The sequence below is a fragment of the Elaeis guineensis genome, chromosome 7 (genome assembly GCF_000442705.2).
Source record: "Elaeis guineensis isolate ETL-2024a chromosome 7, EG11, whole genome shotgun sequence".
In the NCBI taxonomy this organism is placed as follows: Eukaryota; Viridiplantae; Streptophyta; class Magnoliopsida; order Arecales; family Arecaceae; genus Elaeis; species Elaeis guineensis.
In genome coordinates, this window is record NC_025999.2 from 37,593,024 (window position 1) to 37,617,996 (window position 24,973).

Here is a 24,973-nt window from a genome sequence, read left to right on the forward strand (position 1 = left end):
TCGGTACCCGAAATAATCTAGAGCACAAGTGGACTTTCTGGTAGTAAGGGCGCCATCTGCCTACAACGCAATACTTGGCCGACCTGACCTCAACACCCTCCGAGCTGTGGTATCGACCTACCATTTGAAATTGAAATTTTCTATTAGCAAAGGGGTCGGAGAGGTCAGAGGAGATCAAGCCCTGGCAAGACACTGCTATAACATAGCCTTACAAAGAAATGGTCAGTCTGACCCCTATCTGGTTGATGTATTAGACACCCGTGATGACCTTGCTGAAGAACGAGATGAGCCAATTGAAGATCTTGTCTCAATTCCTTTGAATGATGGGAATGAGGAGCATGTGGTGACGATCGGCTCTAACCTGAGAGAAGAGGTACGGACATGGCTCATCAATTTTCTACAAAAGAATGTGGATATTTTTGCTTGGGTTTCGACGGACATGCCGGAGATTGATGCGAAAGTTATGGAACACCGTCTAGCTGTTGATCTCAAACATCGATCGATGAAGGAGAAAATCCGAGGTCACGTATCGAAAAGGCAGAAAGCAATAGCTGAAGAAGTTGATAAACTCCTGAAAGTCGGATTCATCAGAGAAGTCAACTACCCAAACTGGGTCTCCAATGTGGTTCTCATCAAGAAGGCGAACGGCAAGTGGAGAATGTGTATAGACTTCAAAAAGCTGAACAAAGCTTGCCCGAAGGACAGTTACCCTCTGCCCAGAATTGATCAATTAGTGGATGCAACCTCGGGCCACGAGCTTCTCACTTTCATGGATGCATTTTTTGACTACAATCAAATCAGGATGGCATCAGAGGATGAAGAAAAAACTGCTTTTATCACTAACCGTGGTCTTTATTGTTACAGGGTCATGCCTTTTGGCCTAAAAAATGCAGGGGCGACCTATCAACGGCTGGTGAACAAGATCTTCAAAGAGCAGATCGACCGCAACATGGAGGTCTACGTGGATGACATGCTTGTAAAAAGCAAATCCTCAATGAACCACATCGTCAACCTTGAAGAGACCTTCAGTGCCCTCCAAAAATATAAGATGAAGCTGAACTTAGCCAAGTGCGCTTTTGGAATAACCTTAGAAAAATTCTTGGGTTTTATGGTATCGGGGTGCGGGATCGAAGCAAATCTGGAAAAGATTTATGCCATCTAGGAAATGATCGCCCCGAAGATAATAAAGAAAGTTCAGCACCTTACTGGGAGAGTAGCAGCTCTGAATCGGTTCGTCTCAAGATTGGCCTAATAGTGCCTACCTTTCCTTCAGACTCTCAAGCAGTCGAAGAACTTTTGTTGGACCACTGAATGTCAGCAAGCATTCGAAGAATTGAAGAACTACCTCGGCTCACCTCTGCTATTGGCAAAGCCCGAACCCGGAGAGGAGTTGTTCCTATACCTGGCAGTCTCCCTTGTGGCTCTCGCAGCAGTCCTGGTTAAGGAAGAAGCAAAAATTCAATGGTCGATCTACTACATAAGTCGAGTATTGAGAGACACCAAAATCAGGTATGCTAAGTTAGAAAAACTAACTTACGCCTTGTTGATTGTAGCTCAAAGGCTTCGACCTTACTTTCAAGGGCACACCATAACACTGCTCACCGACCAGCCGATTAAGGCAGTTCTGCATCGAGCGGATGCTTCCAAAAGGATAGTGAAATGGACAATCGAGCTCACGAAATTCGACATCAACTATCGACCTCGACCAATGATAAAAGTTCAGATATTAGCAAACTTCATAGTGGAATGCACTATCCCGAAAGAAGCCAAACTTGAGTGAGATGAAGCTGACAACTCCGGGCTCCAGCCGAACTCTCCTGAGGAAAGAACGAATCTCCCTGATGGTTTTTTGACCCTCTATGTGGATGGTTCCTCCAACATGTCAGGTGCGGGAACGGGCCTGATCTTGATCAATCCAGAAGGAATTATCATGGAGTACACGTTGCGCTTCGAATTTTCTGTAATAAATAATGGAGCAGAATATGAAGCTCTGATTGCAGAATTGAGGATCGCCAAAGAGTTAAAAGTAGATCGGCTCCAAGTCTACAGTGACTCCCAATTGGTGGTGGGATAAGTCAGTGAAAACTATGAAGCTCGGGAGAACAGTATGACCAAGTATCTCGAAAAGGTAAAAGAGATCATCCTTGCCTTTGGCAGCTTTGACATCAAGCAGATTCCAAGAGCAAAAAATACCAGGGCCGATCTTTTCTCCAAGTTGGCTACACTGGCTCCGGCTGAACTACCCAAGGAAGTTTTCTTCGAAGTTCTAAAGTGTCTAAGTGCAGAAGAATCATAGCCTGTGATGGAGATCAGCCATGAACCTAGCTGGATTGATCCACTGGTTGCATACCTCACAAATGAGGTTCTTCCTCATGATGCAAAAGAAGCTCGGAAGCTTAGAAACCAGACCTCCCGATATATCCCTTATGAAGGCAAGCTGTATAAGAGGTCATACTCTTTGCCCCTCCTAAAATATCTCCGACCTTTTGAAGCTGACTTTGCCTTGTGGGAGGTACATGAAGGAGTCTGTGGAAGTCACCTGGGGGCCAGATCTTTATCTCATAAACTGCTCCGACAAGATTATTACTGGCCTACAATGTACCACGACTCCATCGAATATGTCAGAAAGTATGATCGGTGTCAGAGATATGTGAATATCTAAAGATAGCCCACCTCCGAACTTACACACTTGAGTGCCCCATGGTCGTTTGCATAATGGGGGATGGATATCTTTGGACCTTTTTTCATGGCATCCGGGCAGTGAAAGTTTCTCCTGGTGGCAATTGACTACTTCACCAAGTGGGTCGAAGCCAAACCTTTGGCAAAAATCACAGAAGCTAAAGTACAGAATTTCATCTGAAAGTCAATCGTCTGTAGGTTTGGCTTACCCAGAACTCTCATTACTGATAATGGACGATAATTTGCTGGAGTAAGGTTTGCTGAATTTTGTGAGGACTTAAACATCTCCCATAACTTCACGTCAGTAGTCCATCTGCAGGCAAACGACGAAGCTGAGATTACTAACAGGACTCTATTGCAAGAAATCAAGGCGAGACTTGAAAAGGCAAAGGAACTTGGGCAGATGAGCTTTATCATGTGTTATGGGCATACCAAACTACCCAAAGACTGCCCACAGGGGAGACCCCCTTTGCCTTAGCCTTCGAAACAGAAGTCGTGATCTCGATCGAACTCAATCTTCCGTTGGTGTGAGTCATGGCCTTCGACGAGCAGCGCAACTCACAGGATCTCAAGGCCAACCTCGACTTGTTAGAAGAAAAGTGGGAGACAGCTCAAGTTCGGATGGCAGCCTACAAGCAGAAAATAACCTGCTACTACAACTCCCGGATCAAGAGCAAAGCCTTCAGAGCGGGGGACTTAGTACTTCGGTGAGCCACTATTTTACAACCTCAGAACCAAGAAAAACTTGTCCCTAACTGGGAAGGCCCGTATGAAGTCAGGGAGGTAGTCCGCCCCAGAACATACTATCTAAAAGAGCTTGGAGGAGTAGACCTTCCATGACCATGGAACTCGAAAAATTTATGAATGTATTACCGATAACTTTGCCTTAAATAAAAATTTAATGTTTGCATATCTTTTCTTTTGGCATGAGCTTATAACGATAGGGAGTAGCTCCTTCAGACAATCAAAATTAAGCATGTCAGGAACAAGAGGAGAACCTCGTCCCGATAAAAATAAGACCCGATTATTTAGAGATCGGATGGGGGGAGAGGCCCTTGCAACGGTCCTTATGCGCCCCCACAGCCATGTTAGGAACAGAAGGAGAACCTCATCCTAACATAAGCAAGGTTGAAGGCCTAGTTATTTAGAGATCGGATGGGGAGAGAGGCTCTTGCAACGGCCCTTGTGCGTCCCCACAACCATGTTAGGAACAGGAGGAGAACCTCATCCTAACATGAGCAAGGTCGAAGGCCCGATTATTTAGAGATCGGATAGGGAGAGAGGCCCTTGCAATGGCCCTTATGCGCCCCCACAGTCATGTTAGGAATAGGAGGAGAACCTCATCCTAACATGAGCAAGGTCGAAGGTCCGATTATTTAGAGATTGGATGGGGGGAGAGGCCCTTGCAATGGCCCTTATGTGCCCTCACGGCCCTGTTAGGAACAGGAGGAAAATCTCATCCTAACATGAGCTGAAATTGATTGTGTCGGAAATAGGAGGAGAACCTCATCCTGACACAAATGAAGATCTGATCGTTTGAGACCAGATGAGGGGAAGGGCTCCCTTAGCGGCTCCTCTACACCCCTACAACTCCATTAAGAGAAGAGGAAAAACCTTCACCTAAACATAAAGAAAGGGGGAGAGAAAAAGGGAAAGCGATGAGCTACACCAAAGATAAGGAAAAAATGAACTACACCTAAGACACAAGGGACCTCATCTCAATGAGGAAGAAAATCCTTGTCAAAAATCCTGTCCCTTATGGGGAGCCCAATACTAGCAGGAGAAAATAGACTTCCTCAAAGTAACAAAAAGTTTGGACTCCAAGCTCGAACACCGGGAGAAAGCATCAAATTCGAATGGCCTCAAAAAGACCTTTGGTCATGAACAAAAAGGGCTAATCAACATGGCGATGATCAGGAACCTTCAAACAACGTCGACATCGAACAAGATAAAAGATAAGAGAAGCTCGATAAATGATAACTCAGAGCAATAGTACACAAAGTGATGAGAAAATTTTATTTTATTTCATTAGTAAAGAATGCATTACAAAAGCCTTTGAAGGCCAAAAAAACAAAAGAGAAATGACAAGAAAAGAAAAGAATACATGGAATAAAAGGTAAAAAAGCTCTAAGGAAGCTCGGCTTCTTTCGACTTCGAACTCTCGATTTCAGCCATTATCAGGGATTGCTTTAAGTTCTCAACTTCTTCTTCCAGTTCTTTCTTTCTTAACAGCATCTCCCGATACATTTGATGAAACTGCCGGCTCTCACCCTCCGATTCCCGAAGCCTCTTCCTCAGAACTTCAGACTCTGCCTCTGCATCCTTGACCGCCTACTGCTCATAGGCCAGCTGAATTTTTAGCTGCTGTAGTTTGGCCTTCTCCTGCCCAAGGGCCATGGACAGTTCTTCCATGGTCACCCTCAAGGAGCGAAGCTCGTCGGAGCCTTGAACTGAAATGGCCTGGGCTCTCTCAGACAATTGCTTTTGGAGGCGAGCAACCTCGTCGGTTGCCATTTTGAGACTCCTTTGGTAGTTGTCTACTTGCCCGCACCAGCCGACTTGGTAGGCATTGTAATTCGCCTCGGCATCCTATAGCTGCTTCTCGAGATCGGAGAATTTCTTCGACCAGTCCCGATCGTGGTCGGCCTGAGTTGTAAGCCAGGATGAGCTCCCTTCCAATTGGTCGATCTTCTCCCGTGCGGCTGCCAACTCAACCTCGAGGGAGCTGATCTTGAAAGCCTTTGTCCAAGACTGATCACTGGCGCATTTTTGGAGTTCCTCAAGCTCCTTCATGAAGTTGGCCTTCTTCCGGTGTAGTCCATGATGCCCTTTTTGTGGAGGTCCCGAAGGCGAGTAACCGCCGCGGTGGCTTTCGAATGACTCTTCCTCAGCCTGCAAAGTTCATCGTCCATCTCTTTTGATTTTTTCGTTAAGTGACAAACTTTCCTTCTGAGATCCTGGATCATTGACTTCAGAAGAATCCCCTGCGGCAGGAGAAGAGCTTCGACAGGGCACTGCTGTCGAGAAACAAGAGCGTCACAACACAAATCAGTGCAAGAAAATAAAAAAGAGAAGAAAAAGGATGTAAAGTAAGAAAAAGGAGCTCTCTGTAAAGATGAATCCAATTTCATTGATTAAATAGTTCTTAAGTACAAGAGAACGAGAAAAAGTTACAACAAGAAAAAAGTATAAAATTAGAGGTTTCGGACCTCCGGAGCATAAGTGGAGGAGCTCGACGCCCCCGAAAGGTCGGTCATGGCAATCACGACAGTCGAAGAGGTCCCGACTGGAGGGAGACCGACAGTGGCTTCAAAGGTCTGGCTTCATCGTTGGATGCCTCATCAAGGAAGCTAAGGTCCAGTTCAGAAAACTTCCTGACCACCTTCTCCTGGCAGAGCTTGAAGCCCTTGATGAAGGCAGCCTGGCCAAACTGGATATTCAGATCCCTCATCTCGGAGGAGGTCTTGAACTCCTCCACAGCTTGGGCCCGCACCTTTGAGACTAGGGTCGGGATCTGCTCCCTCAACTTGGAGACCTCGACCTCTGCCTTCTTTCTTTCCTCCTCCAGATCTGTCGAGGTTTGTTCCTCCCTCTGCAGCACCTCTTGGAGACTCGCGACCTCGACAACCTTCTCCTTGAGGCAGGCGACCTCAGCATAGCGGCCTTCCTCCGCCTGGGCTGCTTTCTTTTTTGCATGGTTCATCATCTCGATGTTGGTGATGAGCTGGTGTCCAATCTGCAAGAACAGCCAAGAAGTCAATATGAAAGCTAAAGAGTAAGCTAAGTAAAGAAGCGAAAGGAAGGAAAAAGTAAATTGACCTACCTCGAGAAAGGACCCCAGAGAGTCCCAGACCCACTATTCAAGATGGGCATGGATGATCCTATGGACGACCTCGGGCAGGATGCACCCATCGATCAATCTTTTTATTAAATCCCTATTATTGAAGGGATTCTTTCCCGGATCCTCTTCGGAGCCGTCGGCCCCCTCGATGGTAGCCCTGCTGCTGCGGGTATTGCGGGCCAACGTCTTCTTTCTTCTTCTCCTTTTGGCCCCTGGTGCCTCCTCGGGACGAGCCTTTGGAGTGGGAACCTTGATCGGGGGGCTTCTTGGAGAGGCTCGGGGGACTGTAGGCTCGACATCGGAGGGGGCATCGACGGCAATGGCCACCTGGGCAGGCACAGTCCAGCTCGTCTCCCCTACCATTGCCTTCTTCACCGACCCAGAAGTCACGGTGCCCTTCCTCTTGTGGGCCTTGAGACCCTTGGCTAGCATCCGAGCCGTGTCTGCATCCATATCTGCAATGAAAGAAGATCGGCATAGCTTAGAAAAAGAACAAAAAAAAGGAGAAGCAGCAAATGACTTGAAAATAAATAAATAAATAAATAAAATATTGATAGGGTTGAGAGGTCTTAGGTCAACGTTAAATAAGAGTTGCTCCTGTTGGGAAATGTGTCCCAAAAAGCTAATCGTCAAGCTGTTGACGGTTGAGCAACCAAGTATTGTAATTGATTTGTTAATAAATAAAATATATTTGGCATCTTCATCATAAGCTTTCATCTTCTAATGAACTCCGTTGTTATGATGAAGTTCTTAGGACTATTTAAGTTCGATAAAGAGAGGATTTATCGATTAGTCCTTAAAACTGTTCACGATCAAATGATAGGCTGTTAATAAGGATGACAGCTTCTATCGAGCATAGGTCGCTGTAGGCCATATGGGTTGGTTGTTCTCTTAACTAAGGAGTGTGGAGACACTGGTATGGCATACAGGTGAGATATAAGGGTACATCATCATTGAACGTGACCAACTCCAGAGCATTCTGCTGTCGAGAATGTCTCTGACGGGATATAGGTATAAGTGTCCCTTAGACTTGAGATCGCCTCAGTGACTTGCAAGCAACTCATTATGATTTGGTACTGGACTAACTGAATTTTTAATTCAGAGACGGAAGGCTTCTGGGCACAGTCAAGTACTTGCAAAGTCAGAGTGTGATCAAGATGGGATTGACCACTCCAAGAGTTGGAGAAGAATGAGTCGCTGTATTTCAATTTAGCAAAACCTTGGCCAGGGTAATCCATTAGATGGATTTGATATTTTGAAATATAATGTGGACAACCTGATCAGAGTTGATAGTTGAACTCTGGGGTGTCCTATGATTATTTTGGTCAAGGGGATGAATTATATGAAAACTATATCCGCATGGGTTCTAAGGATGTTGTTCTACACATTCGACCTATCCAGTCGTCGGGTACCATTGCTAGATGGTCACTTCGATTGGTATAGAAATTTATTCCTATGCTACCGGCTTAGGTTGGACTTATGAGGTCACACACATTAGAGTTCATGATCCGATCGGATGGTTGATCAATGATTAAGAATCGTTCTAGGGTTAAATGATCAATACGATTGACATTTAACCCAGTGCAAGTGTTACAGAAGGATCTATTAGCAATTCGATTGCTGATTGGCTTAATTTGATTAAGCCAATGGACTGAGATTAAGTATAATTAAATATAATTTAATTAGATTTGGTTTGGGCTTGATTGGATCAAGTCCAATTGGTTTATTGGATAAGCCAAGTGCAAGGAAAAACTAGTCCTAGTTCAACTAGGACTTGGGTCAATCTAATTTCTAATTTGAATAGAAAATTAAATCAGATTTAAATATAATTTAATCTGATTAAATTAAATTTTTAATTGGGTTAAGATCTATTTTAATTAGGTTGATCTAATTTTAGTTTGATTTGGTTTGAGAAACCAAATTAAAACAAGTCATAAGACAGAATCCTAGTAAGACTAGGATTCCACCTTGCGCCACATAAGCCTTCCCCACGTTCTCTCTCTTATTCAACGCCAATCTCCACTTATTTTGTGTGACAAAAGCCCTCTCCCAGGTCTCTCCCATGTTCACAAAAGGTTTCCTCTCTTCTTTCTTACATGGAAGGTGGTTTGGATCAAATCAAAAAAGGAATAAGTTTGGATTTCGAATTCTATGAGATAGAGTTTTAGAAATCCAAAACTCTTTCAATTTTGTACTGAATTTATCCAAATTTTTTTTGAAATTTTCATAGCTTTTAGAGTACACATTGTGTACCCTTTGCTGATAATCCATATATAAAAATATGGAGGAGGTGCTCAAGAGTTGGGCGCCCCTTAACTTGCCATGTTTGGATAAGCCTTGACTAGGTATTTGACCTAGACAAGTACTCTATCATATCTCTCTGTATAAAATGATTTTCTTTGTGAAATTTTAGGAGATGATATATATTTGAGATACCTTTGCGCCATCCAAAAATCAAAGAGAAAAACCTTTGGGTCGTGGAGATATAAAAGATGCAAGTTAGGGTTCTAGAGAGAAAAATGTGAAGAAGAAGAGGGTCTTCTTCTAGGGTTTTTGTTTTCATATCTTTCCTCCCTCCATCTTGAGTTTCCTGAGAGTGTCTCAGATCTAAAACTCCTCCTTCTACTTTTCATCTTTGAAAGAGTCCAAATCAAGAAGAAGGAGGCACCTGATCAACCATCAAAGAAGGATCAGCGCAGTACTAGCATACTGTGCTGATTTCCTGAAGCAGGACTTCTGATCGAGATTCGTGGGCTCGTGTGGAGACTCCTAGAGGCCGGATGCATGTGTGGCTTGCAACATCATCCTCAAGCCTAGATCAATAAGGTTAGAATGTCTAACTTGCAAGGTAATAGAGCTAATCTATTGTTTAATGCATACATTAGATGTAGTATAGAAACATGTTGATATGATCAACATGTAGTTCATGCTATATTTATATATTTTAATTTTTGATTTAATGCTATGTAATAATCATGTAATAGAATCTTAGATCTAGGTATTTTCTAATTTTAAAAAATAAATTTTGATTTATTTTAGTCTTCCGCTGTATGATCTTGAAAAAGTTTCAAGATCTAACCCTGAAACCCTAGATCTGGTTCCTACAATTGGTATCAGAGCCTAGGTTCTTTATTACATGATTATTTATACATGCTTAGATTATTTTTTAGATTAGATCTAATTTATAATCTGATTATTAAATCTAAAATTAAAATTTTAGATCAATCACAAACTGCAAGGTTGTCCTGCTGTAAGGTTTACCCCTTACAGTGCAAAGGTTGTCCTAGTTTGTGTAGATCTATCTTTAATCATAAATTTGTTAGATATGATCTAGATTAAATTTATGATTTACTAGATTTAAAAGATGTTTAAATCAGAAATAAAATCTCTTTGTTAATAATTTTTGTGCAAAGAAATTGTTTAAAGTTAAAATTGTTTCAATTACATGAACCTGTTTAGATTAGATCTAAAGTAGTTTCATGTTTATTTCATTTGTATCTTGATTATGAATCAAACATGCAATATGGTTGGTAGAATCATATTGTAAAATTATTTTACATATATGAAAATTATTTTTTGAAAAGCCAAACCCAACCCTCAGCCCAAAACTTAATTAAGAATTAAGAAGTTGTTTGATTAGGTTCTAGGATTGTGAATTGAAGAACCTAAGACACAAATCATAACACATTGGGTTAATGGGTTAGTGGGAATTAGGTCCATTAATTGGGTTAGACCTATGATTAGATTAAAGATGGACTTAATTAGAGAATTGACTAAATCTAATCAATTGTTGTCTTAGATTAGGTCAAGGATTCTTTAGATCAATTACAATAGTTGTAGTTGGTCAAGTCCATATCTTTAACGAGAACCAAATGGACTTGATTCTTGGCTAAGCGGTCTAGCACGAACTGTTAGGTTGATATAATTGAAACGAATAGAACCAGTTGGTGTCTAAGGTAAACCAGACCGGTGGTTTTTAATTGAGAGCCCGCTTACCTAGCCATTTCTGATGGTGTCTAAGGCAAGCTTTGGCAGACCCTCCCACTGATCGAACTTATCTGGCCTCTTGGTGAAATTATGTTTTGATCGGATCACTTGACTATTCGAGCTGACCCATGTCAGCTAGGTAAATCAGTGTGACTGATTTAGGTGCTCCTAGACCAGCCCTTTTAATGGTCTCCCTTAAGCTGACTTGGTGAAGCCAGTGGGAGGATCATGATAAGCTGGTTCATCTGACCTCATCCTCTATATTATTTAAATCCTCTAAAATTATTAGGTCCTTAAAATGATAAAGTTATGGAGATAACTGAGTCATAGCCTCCCATTAAGGTGTTTGATAATGAGTCCATTAACTCAATAATCATTGCAGACCCAAAGGCCTGGTGCTTGTTGACTAATGGAATTGTTGGTGCAAAAATTTGCTTGCGCCGGAGAAGCTGGAGTCGGGGAAGCCGCGGTCGCCGCCGGGACCTGCAAGGGAAGTCTAAACCGGAGGTGGGGTTGCTCCGGCAAGACCCTCCGACGCTCAAGTCAGTTCTCTGCCTCAACAAGAATGGAGTGCTCGAACGGAGAATTTAGCAGAGTTTTGAGATAAGAAATGAGCTTAGAGAGTAACGTATCTGGATCCCCCCCTTTTTATAGGCGGGGGAGGTAACGGATCGATGGCGACGTCTGTAACCGTCGGATCGTGGGCCGCCCGTTGTCAGGGGAAATTTATTGCGAGAGGTAGTGGAGCGGAATCATGGCCATCACCACAGCTCGCCACGTGAAATCTGTTACGAGGGGTGGAGCAGCGTCCGTTGTCGTGACTTGCCAGCGGATGGGAGAATCGCCCGGTATCCGTCGCAGGAGGTGGAGCAGGTTCGTGGCCGTTATGGTGGCCTGCCAGGGGGTAGTGGAGCTGTGCAGAATCCGCCACAGGAAGTGGAGCAGAGCTGCAATGGTTACTGCGGCCTGTCAGGGAATGATGGAGCTGCGCGGAATCCGCCACAGGAAGTGGAGCAGGATCGCGGCCGTTATGGTGGCCCGCCAGGGGGTGCGGATCTGTTGATTGAAGCTCGGCAGCGGTCGGAGCCCGGCCTCTGTGGAGGTCCGGGAGAGGTCCTCCTGGCGGTTGGGGTCGTGGGTGGAGTCTGACTTCCGTGGGAGTCCGGGCGGAACCCTCTCGGAGCTGAAGTTGCGGGCGGAACCCGGCTCCCGTAGGAGTCCGGGTGGAGTCCTCTGCAATCAAAGTTAGAGGTGAAGTTCGACTCCCGTAGGAGTCCGGACGGAGCTTACCAGTAGTTGATACTGAGAGCGGAGCCTGGCTCCCGTAGGAGTCCGGGCGGAGCTGTGCTGCAGTCGATGTCGAAGGCGGAGCCCGGCTCCCGTAGGAGTCCGGGCGGAGCTGTTCTGAAGTTGATGTCGAAGGTGGAGCCCGGCTCCCGTAGGAGTCCGGGCGGAGCTGTTCTGCAGTTGATGTCGAAGGCGGAGCCCGGCTCCCGTAGGAGTTCGGGCGGAGCTGTTCTGCAGTTGATGTCGAAGGTGGAGCCCGGCTCCCGTAGAAGTCCGGGTGGAGCTGTTCTGCAGTTGATGTCGAAGGCGGAGCCCGGCTCCCGTAGGAGTCCGGGCGGAGCTGTGCTGCAGTTGATGTCGAAGGCGGAGCCCGGCTCCCATAGGAGTCCGGGCGGAGCTGTTCTGCAGTTGATGTCGAAGGTGGAGCCCGGCTCCCGTAGGAGTCCGGGCGGAGCTGTTCTGCAGTTGATGTCGAAGGCGGAGCCCGGCTCCCGTAGGAGTCCGGACGGAGCTATTCTGTTCGTAGTCGATTCCACCGAGGATTTCGATCGTGGGTATTTTATACCCAACACCAGTCCCCCTACTTCCGAGTTTGAATTTCAAACGAAGGAAGTACACAGAGAGAGATGGGTACAGCCGAAACCGTCCCTTCGAATCCTGCGCACTGCCGCCTCCAGATATTTTGGCATTAAATGAGCGCGTGCTGGAGTCTTTTCGAATTGGAGCGGTACGAGGGGATGCTTCGAAAATCCCACAGGTACACTGGCCTAGGTATGGCACAATTATGATCCTGCCAACCGTCAGTCGCTTTTAGCCGTCTGCCAGGGGGAGTGGGACACGTGTCGGATGCAGACTGGCCTGGGGGATTCGCGATCATTATGGCGCCGGATCCCAAGGTCTATTTAAACCCGTCCTCCCTCCTTCAGGCATCCCACTCTATTTCTGAGTTTTCGCTGGTGTCCGTCTTCTCTTCGAGAGCCCTGCTCTAGTGAGCGTCTTCTCGAGCCGTAGGCGCCTCCTATTTCTCGTCCCCCAGGTCCCTCAGAACAACATAGGTTAGTGCCAGCCTTCCTCTCACTACCTAGGGGCTTCTCCTCTCATCATCACTTTTGTGCGTCCCTCCGAGTTAGCCTCCGGCCACTCGTTCCCCTTCGGTCTGTCATTTTAGGGTCCTTTAGATTCTCCCTTCAAAACTACTCAAAATGTCCTCTGGCTCTTCTGCCCCCGGCAGCTCCGAGAGTTCTTCTGCTTCAAATCCCCAGTTCCCTGTGGACGAACCCGCATCCGGGGTTGAGCCTCGCCCGGTTTTTGCACCGGGCGTTATTCCATGTTCGTCGACTTCGGAGGAACTCCTTCTGGTAAGGGTTCGGTATGGGATTCCTCCGGAGTACGATCTGGAGCTTCCTGGTCCCTCTGACCGGGCCTGCACTCCTCCTCCCGGTCGCTTCTGTTTGTATCAGGAAGCATTCCGTGCCAGACTCCGGCTTCCGCTTCCTGCCTTCGTTGCTGCCTTCTTCCGCTTCTTGGACATCTCTCTTGCTTCCGTGGCCCCGAACTCCTTTAGGTTTCTGATAGGGTTTCTCTCCCTCTGCCACATAGTCGAGGTTCAGCCATCCCTCTCCTTGTTTAGGCATTTTTATACCTTCAAACGCCATCCTTCGACGAAGGACTGGTGGTACTTCTCCCCCCAGTTCGGTAAGAAGGGGTTGCTGAAGGGCGCCCCTTCTTCGATTCACAATTGGAAGGGAAAATACCTCTTCGTCCACTGCCCGACTTTGGAACTGGGCCTGCCCCCTTGGGGTTCTCTGAGGGATTCCGTTTGCCGGGCTCCCAGCCTGGGGGAGGACGACCTCCAGGCCGCTCATAAGCTTCTAACTTATCCCGCTCCTTCCCTTCCTAACCTTCTGAGGGAGCAGCTTCTTTTCAACATCGGCCTGAGCCCCCAGGATCCAGCGAGTACTTGTCTTATCTTTTCTTTTCTTGCCTTCCTCTTCTTCTTCTCTTTACTTCTTTTTCCTTCCCACTCTTTTCTTTTTCTTTCTTTCTTCTTTCTTTTTCTCTCTTCTTTTTCTCTTTTCTTTCTTTTTTTTTTTTTTTTTTTTGACTCTGGACTGATCAGTGTCGCTTCTTTTTTCCCTTTTTCTTCTTTTCTTCTTTTTTTTTTTTTTTTTTTTTTTTTTAGCAATGGATGCTGAAGCAACGTGGATGCTCGCCAAGGGCATGAGAGCTCAGAAGAGAAAGGGCGTGGCGGCCTCCGGATCGACGAAGAGGGCCAGGGCGGAGGAGACGAGCTTGGCTGTGCCCGTCCAGGCGGCCCCGGCCATCGATATTCCTTCAGATGCCGAGCCAGCGGCTCCCCGGGCTTCCTCGAGGAGCCCACCGACTGGGGCCCCCACCCCGGGGGTTCGCCCACGGAGGCGCCCGTTGCGGGGAGGAGGAGGAAATCGATGGCTCGCAGGGCGAGTAGCCACCGAGCTGTTGCAGATGAGTCCGTCTGCTCCGAGGGGGGATCGGAGAACCCCTTCAACAATAGGGACTTGATCAGGCGGCTGCTCGACGGCTGCATCCTGTCCGACGTCGTGGAGAGGATCGACCACGCCGGTCCTGAGCAGCGGGCTTGGGACTCTTTGGGGTCCTTCCTCGAGGTAAGCAGATATTTATTTACACGGTCACCCGGCCTTTGTTGTAATTCTCTATCCGTCCTTGCAGATTGGGCACCAGCTCTTCGCCTATGTCAGGGCGGCGAGCCGCATGAGGAGGGACCTCCTTCAGGCAGAGGAACGCTACCAAGCCGAGGTTGCTCGCCTCCAAGCGAAGACGGCCGAAGTAGCCACCCTCCAGGAGGCCCTGAAACAGAGAGGCAAGCCCGGGAAGAGGAGAGACAAGCTCGGGAAGAGGAGAGATGGATCTTGGAGGAGTCGGCGAGGAAGGCGGAGGCTGAGGTCGCCCATTTGGTCGAGCAAACTCCGGTTCTGGTCTCGGAGGCCAGGGCCCTTGCGGTGGAGGAATTCAAGGCCTCCGCGGAGATGAGGGTCCTGAATATCCAGTTCGGCCAGGAGGCATTCACCAAGGGGTTCGAGCTCTGCCAAGAGAAGGTGGCCAGCAAATTCCCCAAACTCGACCTCGGCTTTCTTGAGGAGTCTGAAGACGAGGCCGGCCCTTCGTCCGCCGCCACCGCAATCGCACCCCCCACGCCGAGTTCTCCACCTCCTGCCCCTGAGGTTTGAGACCTCTGATCTTGTGCCCTTATTTTGTTGCCATATTTCCTTTCTGTTTGTCTTCAAAATTATTCAATCAATAAAATCGAATTTCTTATTGTGGATGGCTTCTCCTTCCCCCTCCTTCTTTCTGCTTTTCTTCTTGCAATGAGTCGATCTTTGATGCTTGCACCTTCCGATGGCAGTGTCCTGCTGAAGCACTCCCCTTGCCCCTGGGGGTTCCGCTGAAATCGACAATCCAGCGGTTGAAAAAAGGGTCCTTCACTTGACGAAGAAGTTGAAGAAGTCGGAAGGCGAGCTTCGCAAATCGAGAGAAGGCCATTCTGAAGCCGTCGCTGAGGCCGCCCACTTTCGGAGTCTCCAGGTGAAGGCAATCATGGATTATAGCTGGAGGAAGGCGAACTTCACAAAGAAGCTCGAGGAATGCAAGAAGAGCACCAGCGATCGAATTTGGGCTCAAGAAGCCAGGATCAGTGCCCTTAAGGTGGAACTATCAGCTGCGAAGAGGAAGATCGGCCATCTGGAAGGAAACTCATCCCGACTCTTGGCCCGGGTTGATGATGAACAGAAGTGGTCGCAGAAGGTCTCCGACCTCCAGAAGCAGCTTCAAGACGCCGAGATGAGTCACGACGTGCAGCGGGCCAGCTGGCGCCGGCAAGTGGAAGAGTACAAAGGAAGATTTCGGACGGCGGCCGACGAGGTCGTTCGCCTCCAGAGGCAGCTGGTTCATAGGGCGCAGCTTACTTCCGTCCAAGATTTCGAAAAGCTCCAAGCCCTGAGAGGCACTGTTGAAGGGATTTCTGTCTCCCTCGGAGAGAAGACAGCCGAGCTGCAACAAGTGAAGATCCAACTGGCACTTGAGCGGAAGGCCGTCGCAGACGCGGAGGCGGAGTCTGAAGTTTTGCGGAAGTGGCATCGAGAAGCGGAGGCTGAGAGCCAGCAACTTTGTCGGGCGCTCCAAGATGAGCTGCGGAAGAGGGAAGAACTAGAAGAAGCAATAGAGAACCTGAGGCAGTCCTGGTTGAGGGATGGAGTAGATAACCCTAGGTCGGAGGGAGCAGGGCCTCCTTAGAGCTCTTTTGTCTTTATGTCTTATCATGTAGTTACTTCCTTTTTGTTGTTTTGTCCTTCTTTCCTTGGCCACCCTGGCCTTGTAGTGTGTATATATATCAAAAACGAAATGAAAAGAGCATTTTGCGTTACTTCGTCCGTGCGCTGCGCTAATATTGTTGTCTGTCGAACCATTCTTGTTGTTCGACTTGTTTGATGTAGACGTCGTCGGGGGGTGGGGGCCTTTTCTCTTCATCCGATCTTGTTAGGCGGTCGGGTTTCGTCACCATTAACCCCTGCTGCAGAAGTCATGGATGGAGCTCGGCTCCCGTAGGGGTCCGGGCGAAGTCTTCCTTGTAGGCGAAACCCGGCTCCCGTAGGAGTCCGGGTGGAGTCTTCCTTGTAGGCGGAACCCGACTCCCGTAGGAGTCTGGGTGGAGTCTTCCTTGTAGGCGGAACCCGGCTCCCGTAGGAGTCCGGGTGGAGTCTCCCTTGTAGGCGAAACCCGGCTCCCGTAGGAGTCTGGGTGGAGTCTTCCTTGTAAGCAAATCTGGCTCCCGTAGGAGTCCGGGTGGAGTCTTCCTTGTAGGCGGAACCTGGCTCCCTAGGAGTCCGGGTGGAGTCTTCCTTGTAGCGGAACCCGGCTCCCTAGGAGTCGGGTGGAGTCTTCCTTGTAAGCGGAACCCGCTCCGTAGGAGTCCGGGTGGAGTCTTCCTTGCAGGCGGAACCCGCTCCGTAGGAGTCCGGGTGGAGTCTTCCTTGCAGGCGGAACCCGGCTCCCGTAGGAGTCCGGGTGGAGTCTTCCTTGCAGGCGGAACCCGGCTCCCGTAGGAGTCCGGGTGGAGTCTTCCTTGCAGGCGGAACCCGCTCCCGTAGGAGTCCGGGTGGAGTCTTCCTTGCAGGGGAACCCGGCTCCCGTAGGAGTCCGGGTGGAGTCTTCCTTGTAGGCAGAACCCGGCTCCCGTAGGAGTCCGAGTGGAGTCTTCCTTGTAAGCAAAACCCGGCTCCCGTAGGAGTCCGGGTGGAGTCTTCCTTGTAGGCGGAACCCGGCTCCCGTAGGAGTCCAGGTGGAGTCTTCCTTGTAGGCGGAACCCGGCTCCCGTAGGAGTCTGGGTGGAGTCTTCCTTGTAGGCAGAACCCGGCTCCCGTAGGAGTCCGGGTGGAGTCTTCCTTGTAAGCGAAACCCGGCTCCCGTAGGAGTCCGGGTGGAGTCTTCCTTGTAGGCGGAACCCGACTCCCGTAGGAGTCCCGACCTTCCATTTTGCTCGAGCCGACGTGAGGTTCTCCTCTCGTTACCAGCCTGGCTTGTGGGGGCGTGTTAGGGCGCTGTAAGGCTTCTCCCCCATCCGGTATAAAAGAACCGGGCCTTCGACTTTGCTCATGTCAGGACGAGGTTCTCCTCCTGTTCCTGACATGGCTGTGGGGGCACATTAGGGCGTTGCAAGGCCTCTCCCCCCATCTGGTCTAAAAGAACCGGGCCTTTGACTTTGCTCAAGTTAGGGTGAGGTTCTCCTCCTGTCCCTAACAGGGCTGTGGGGGCACATTAGGGCGTTGCAAGGCCTCTCCCCCCATCCGATCTAAAAGAACCGGGCCTTTGACTTTGCTCGAGTTAGGGCGAGGTTTTTCTCCTGTCCCTAACAAGGCTGTGGGGGCACATTAGGGCATTGTGAGGCCTCTCCCCCCATCCGGTCTAAAAGAACCGGGCCTTTGACTTTGCTCATGTCAGGACGAGGTTCTCCTCCTGTTCCTGACATGGCTGTGTTTTTGGAGGGATCATATCCAGTCATAATACATCCACGCTAGGTGGGAGGGGCACGTTAGCTAGAAAGAAAAGTAGATTCAAGGTGAAATAGTAAGTGATACATTTACAGTTTTCCCGCTCCTCCTTGAGGCCCTCCGGTGATGGAGTCGATGGTCCCGATGGGAGGCCGGTCCCCGGGCTGCTCCTCCCTTTTCTGCGGTTCAGGCGGTGGGAGGGCTCTTGGCCGGTCTCCTCTACCCTCAGGCCTGCGGCGGATGAATCTGTCGAGTCGACCTCGCCGGATGAGCTCCTCGATCTCGTCCTGGAGCTGGATGCATTCTTCGGTGTCGTGGCCGTGGTCGCGGTGGTAGAGGCAGAACTTGTTGGGGTTGCACTTCCCGGGATGTGTGCGCATCCTCTCCGGCCTAGGGAGCTGCTCCCTGACCTCCATTAGTACTTGGGCCTTCGAGGCATTGAGGGGGGCGTAGTTGCGAAATCTCCCTGGTGGGGAGCCCCGCCGAACCCTGCGGTCTGGGCTTCTCTGCCTGCGTGCCCGGGGTGGAGTATGGGCGCGCTTATGTCCAGGAGGGGATCGGGAATGCGGCCGGGCTTCCTTGGGCCTTTTCTCAACTGCGGGCTTACTCGAATCTCCCGCTTGACGCTCCCTTGCTGTCTCTTCGTCCTTCATTTTGAAGGCCTCTTCCGCTCGGGCGTATCCTTCAGCCCGAGCCAGTAAATCGGCAAAATCCCTGGGGTACTTCTTCTCCAGGGAGTACAAAAGATCATTCTTCTGAAGGCCACCTTTCATGGCGGCCATGGCAACTGACTGGTCCAAGTTCCGGACCTCCAATGCCGCGATGTTAAAGCGGTTGACGTAGGCCCGTATGGACTCCCCTTCCCTCTGCTTGATGTTGATGAGGGACTTCGAACCCTTCCGGGGATGCCGGCTGCTGACAAAATGGGCCACAAATTGGTGGCTCATTTGATCGAAGGAAGAGATGGTACCCGGCTTCAGAGCCGAGTACCAGTTCCTCGCTGCTCCCTTCAAAGTAGACGGGAAAGCCCGACACAAGATGGCGTCAGGAGCACCGTGAAGCAGCATCATCATTCGGAAGGCCTCCAGATGATCAACCGGGTCCGACGTCCCGTCGTAGCTTTCGAACTGGGGAAGCTTGAAGTTCGGCGGGATCGATTCCTGCATAATCATTTGGGAGAAGGGAGGGTCAGTGCAGATATCCTCACCAAAAGCGGGGGGCGCGTGGTGGAGTTCTTCAATCCATCGGTTCATCTCCTGGAGCCTCCGGTCCAGGAAATCCTCTCGACTTCGAGTCTCGAGGGTCCTTTGGCAGAACGGGGGCAGGGATCTTCCAGGGGTGGAGTCGTGATCCGATTGAGGGCTCTCTACCCTCGGATTCGCCTTCCCGGGAAGGACGGGACGGCTGGCCCAGGTGGCCCGCCCCGCCGTCGGCTTCTGGCATTCCGGAGATGCCCCCTCTGGATGCGCCGACGCCTGTGGTTGCTGCTGCTGCATTGCTTGTACGGCTTCGACGAGGCCTTTGACCTGCTACGCCAGCAAGTCAAACTGCTCCGCGCCGATCGCCGCCGCAGGAGGGGGAGGAGGAGGAGGCTGAGAAACTGGAGGGGAGGCCGGAGCCTGAGATCTGGCCGCGGAGGCCGTAGACCGTCGGGTGGACGCCGTGCCCGGAGGCATCGAGTGCCGATCTCGCGAAGGGAGATTAGGAGTGGGTGACGGAGAGACGGTCGGAGATGGCTCCGTTGAACACTCCTTTAAGAACAAGGGTGCTGCGAAGACACACCCCTTCCTCTAGCACCAATCCTGTTGGTGCAAAAATCTGCTTGCGCCAGAGAAGCTGGAGTCGGGGAAGCTGCGGTCGCCGCCGGGACCTGCAAGGGAAGTCTAAACCGGAGGTGGGGTTGCTCCGGCAAGACCCTCCAACGCTCAAGTCAGTTCTCTGCCTCAACAAGAATGGAGTGCTCGAATGGAGAATTTAGCAGAGTTTTGAGATAAGAAATGAGCTTAGAGAGTAACGTATCTGGATCCCCCCTTTTTTATAGGCGGGAGAGGTAACGGATCGATGGCGACGTCTGTAACCGTCGGATCATGGGCCGCCCGTTGTCAGGGGAAATTTATTGCGAGAGGTATGGAGTGGAATCGTGGCCATCACCACAGCTCGCCACGTGGAATCTGTTACGAGGGGTGGAGCAGCGTCCGTTGTCGTGACTTGCCAGCGGATGGGAGAATCGCCCGGTATCCATCGCAGGAGGTGGAGCAGGTTCGTGGCCGTTATGGTGGCCTGCCAGGGGGTAGTGGAGCTGTGCGGAATCCACCACAGGAAGTGGAGCAGAGCTGCGATGGTTACTGCGGCCTGTCAGGGAATGATGGAGCTGCGCGGAATCTGCCACAGGAAGTGGAGCAGGATCGCGGCCTTATGGTGGCCCGCCAGGGGGCGCGGATCTGTTGATTGAAGCTCAGCAGCGGTCGGAGCCCGACCTCTGTGGAGGTCCGGGAGAGGTCCTCCTGGCGGTTGGGGTCGTGGGTGGAGTCTGACTTCCATGGGAGTCCGGGCGGAACCCTCTCGGAGCTGAAGTTGCGGGCGGAACCCGGCTCCCATAGGAGTCCGGGCGGAGTCCTCTGCAATCAAAGTTAGAGGTGAAGTCCGGCTCCCGTAGGAGTCCGGACGGAGCTTACCAGCAGTTGATACTGAGAGCGGAGCCTGGCTCCCGTAGGAGTCCGGGCGGAGCTGTGCTGCAGTCGATGTCGGCGGCGGAGCCCGGCTCCCGTAGGAGTCCGGGCGGAGCTGTTCTGCAGTTGATGTCGAAGGCGGAGCCCGGCTCCCGTAGGAGTCCGGGCAGAGCTGTTCTGCAGTTGATGTCGAAGGCGGAGCCCGGCTCCCGTAGGAGTCCGGGCGGAGCTGTTCTGCAGTTGATGTCAAAGGCGGAGCCCGGCTCCCGTAGGAGTTCGGGCAGAGCTGTTCTGCAGTTGATGTCGAAGGTGGAGCCCGGCTCCCGTAGGAGTCCGGGCGGAGCTGTTCTGCAGTTGATGTCGAAGGCGGAGCCCGGCTCCCGTAGGAGTCCGGGCGGAGCTGTTCTGCAGTTGATGTCGAAGGCGGAGCCGGCTCCCGTAGGAGTCCGGGCGGAGCTGTTCTGCAGTTGATGTCGAAGGTGGAGCCCGGCTCCCGTAGGAGTCCGGGCGGAGCTGTTCTGCAGTTGATGTCGAAGGCGGAGCCCGGCTCCCGTAGGAGTCCGGGCGGAGCTGTTCTGTTCGTAGTCGATTCCGCCGAGGATTTCGGCCGTGGGTATTTTATACCCAACAGGAATTATCACTCATCATATGATGACTTGGAAGTGTCTCTCTAATGGTGGTTAGGTGAGCCAACCAAAGTTGGGCTTAATCATTCGTTGGTTAGATACATCAAGTATGATCATGTTAATGGTTGGACCTAACCGGATCCTTACAGTGGAGGCCAAAGCCTACTGATTAGATTTCTGGGGCAAAATTAAAATTATTAGAAATTATTTAGAGAAATAATTGGTTATGAACCTACCCTTAGATGTACATGGGTTGACCAACCAAAGTTGGGCTTGTGTGCAGTCTAAGTGGATTCTAGTACCCGCTAAGGAATTAGAGTAATTCCTCGAATTAGAGGTAGAGGCTACCAATTCGAATAAAATAGTGGGAGAAACTTTTTGATTAAAGTCTAAATCCTTAGGTTTAATGAATCAATTACTAATTAGGTTATGGTTCTCCTTTGTGCAAATATGGCCACTTCCCTATCGCTCCGATCATTGTTGGACAATGATAAGTTGGTGGGACCCAACTTCGGTAGCTGGTATCGAAAGTTGAAGATAGTTCTGGAGCATGAACGGATCCTATATGTGACAATGGATCCTACACCTGAGAAGTTAGATGTTAATGCATGTGGAACAGTCAGAGACACTTACCAGAAGTGGCTCAGTGATCGGACCATGGTGCGCTGTATCATGCTGGCTGCCATGAGCGATGAGTTCAGTCGCAGATTCGAGATGGCTCAGCCAAAGGACATGCTTCAAGTGTTGGAGGATGCCTTTGGCACACCCGATGATGTGGAGAGGCACAAGACTAGTTGTGCCATCTTCAACGCCAAAATACGAGATGGTGCCTCTATCACTGATCATGTATTGTACATGATCGAGTTGATGGAATGATTGAGCAAGCTCAGCTTTCCCTTGCATGAGCAGCTTGGGAAAGATGCAATACTGAACTCGCTGCCCAAGTCTTATCTCCCATTCCTCACTCATTATAGAATGACAAAGCCTGAAGTAAACTACCATGGGTTACTGGGGTTGCTTTAGAACTTTGAGAAGGATCACCAACTCCTCAAGGAGTCGGTGAACTCAGTGGGAGGTTCGTCTTCTGGTTCTCGACCCTTTGAGAAAGAGAAGAAGAATAAGAAGAAGAAAGTCAAGAAGGTGCAAGTTTAGGCTGGGACATCTGTGCAGAGCCAGACCAAAAAGATCAAGCCTGATAATAGTCTATTCTACTGGCAAGCACCCTAGATTAGATAGTGTGTCAGATATCTACTTATGGCACTGTAGGCTAGGTTATATAAACAAGAACAGAATAAACATGTTGACTCAAGAGGGAATCCTCGAAGTTAGTGATTGTGAATCACTTCCAACCTGTGAGTCCTGTCTTCTTGGTAAAATGACCAAGTCACCTTTTACTGGAAAAGGTGAGAGAGCTACTGAGCTCTTGAGCCTAGTACATACTGATGTATGCGGGCCCATGAGCACCAGTGCTAGAGGTGGATATTTCTACTTCATAACTTTCACGGATGACCTTTCCCGATATGGATATGTCTATCTGATGAAACATAAGTCGGATTCATTTGAAATGTTCAAACGATTTCGATGTGAAGTAGAAAAACAAACTGAAAAGAGTATTAAAACTCTTCGATCTGATCGAGGAGGAGAATACCTTTCTAGTGAATTTCTCACATATCTAGGAGAGAATGTGATTCTCTCCCAATGGACTCCTCCAGGAACACCACAGCATAATGGTGTGTTTGAAAGGAAGAATCAGACTCTGTTAGACATGGATCGATCCATGATTGGTTTTGCTAGCTTGCCGATATCCTTCTGGGGATATGCACTCGAATCGGCCTGTTATCTGTTAAATAGGATTCCAAGTAAGTCTGTAATTAAGACTCCATATGAGATATGGACGAGATGTAAGCCAGCACTTTCACACCTTAGGGTATGGGGGTGCTCGGCCTATGTCAAACGATTAGTCACAGACAAATTTGGACCTAGGTCTGATAAATGCTCATTAATAGGGTACCCCAAAGAGACAAAAGAATATTTTTTCTACCATGTTGATGAACAAAAGTTGTTCATCAGCCTTAAGGCAATCTTTTTAGAAAAAGAGTTCCTTGGTGAAGGAACCGTTGTCTCTAAGGTTGAACTTGATGAAGTTCAACAGGTAGAAGGACCGACACCAATAGCTGAACCTGAGTCGGATATGATTAGATCAGATCCGGAGCCCAATATACCTGCACCATTAAGGCGATCCGGTAGAGTACCACGTCAGTCGGACAGATACTACGGTTTCTTGGTCCGGGATGGTGATCCCATCGAACTTGATGAGAATAATAAGGATCCGATCACCTATATGGATGCAATGCAGAGATCTGATTTCAAGGAATGGCTTGAAGCCATGAAATCTGAAATGGAGTCCATGAAGGTCAACGATGTATGGACATTGGTTGACCCACCTGAAGGGGTTAAACCCATTGGGTGTAAATGGGTCTTCAAAAGGAAGAGGGGCACAGACGAAAAGGTGGAGACCTATAAAGCCCGTCTGGTCGTCAAGGGGTATCGTCAACGTTATGATATTGACTATGACGAGATGTTTTCCCCTGTGGTAATGCTCAAATCCATTCGGATAATGCTTGCAATAGCTCCCCATCTGGATTATGAGATCTGACAGATGGATGTAAAGACAGCTTTCCTAAATGGAGAGCTGACTGAAGAGGTGTATATGATACAACCTGAGGGGTTTACATCCACAGATGAGTCCAAGGTGTGCGAGCTTCAGAGATCCATTTATGGACTGAAGCAAGCTTCTCGGAGTTGGAACATGCATTTTGATAAGATGATCAAAATATATGGCTTCATTAAGAATGGAGAAGAGCCCTGCATCTATAAATGGGCAAATGGTCCAGTTGTGGTATTCCTTGTCTTGTACGTGGATGACATTCTCTTAATCGAGAATGACATCCCCGCACTACAGGGAATAAAAGTTTGGTTGTCATTACAGTTCTCCATGAAGGACTTGGGTGAAGCATCCTACATCCTAGGGATGAAGATCTATAGGGATAGATCTAAAAGGATGCTTGGGTTATCCCAATTCATGTACATAAATACTATGCTGAAGAGGTTCAGCATGGAGAATTTCAAGAAGGGCTATCTACCGATAGGACAAGGAATTTCTCTCTCTAAGAAAGATTGTCCGACAACTCCTGAAGAGAGAGAGCGTATGAGTAGAGTCCCATATGCTTCAGCCGTGGGATCTATCATGTACGTCATGACATGTACAAGACCAGATGTGGCATACTCACTAGGAGTAGTGAGTAGATACCAATCTGATCCTGGAGAAAACCACTAGAAAGTGGTTAAAGCCATCCTTAAGTATTTGAGAAATACTAAGGACCAATGGTTGGTTTATGGCGAGTCAGATCTGAAACTTGTGGGGTTCACAGACTCCAGCTTCCAATCTGACCATGATGATAGTAGGAGCGTGTCGGGTTATATCTTTACTCTGAATGGTGGAGCCATCTGCTGGAAGAGTTCCAAGCAGCATACTATGGCAGACTCTATTTGTGAAGCAGAGTACATCGCAGCATCGGATGCCGCGAAGGAAGCTGTGTGGCTGAGAAATTCATCAACGAGCTCGGAGTAGCACCCTCTCTCGATGGTCCGGTACTGCTCTACTGCGACAGCACTGGTGCCATAGCTCAGGTGAAGGAACCCAAAGCACATCAGCGGACGAAGCACATCTTGCGCCGCATCCATCTGGTCTGAGAGATCGTGGATCGAGGTGACGTCGACCTTCAGAAGATCGACGGAAAGGAGAACCTAGCCGACCCCTTCACTAAAACCCTGGCGATA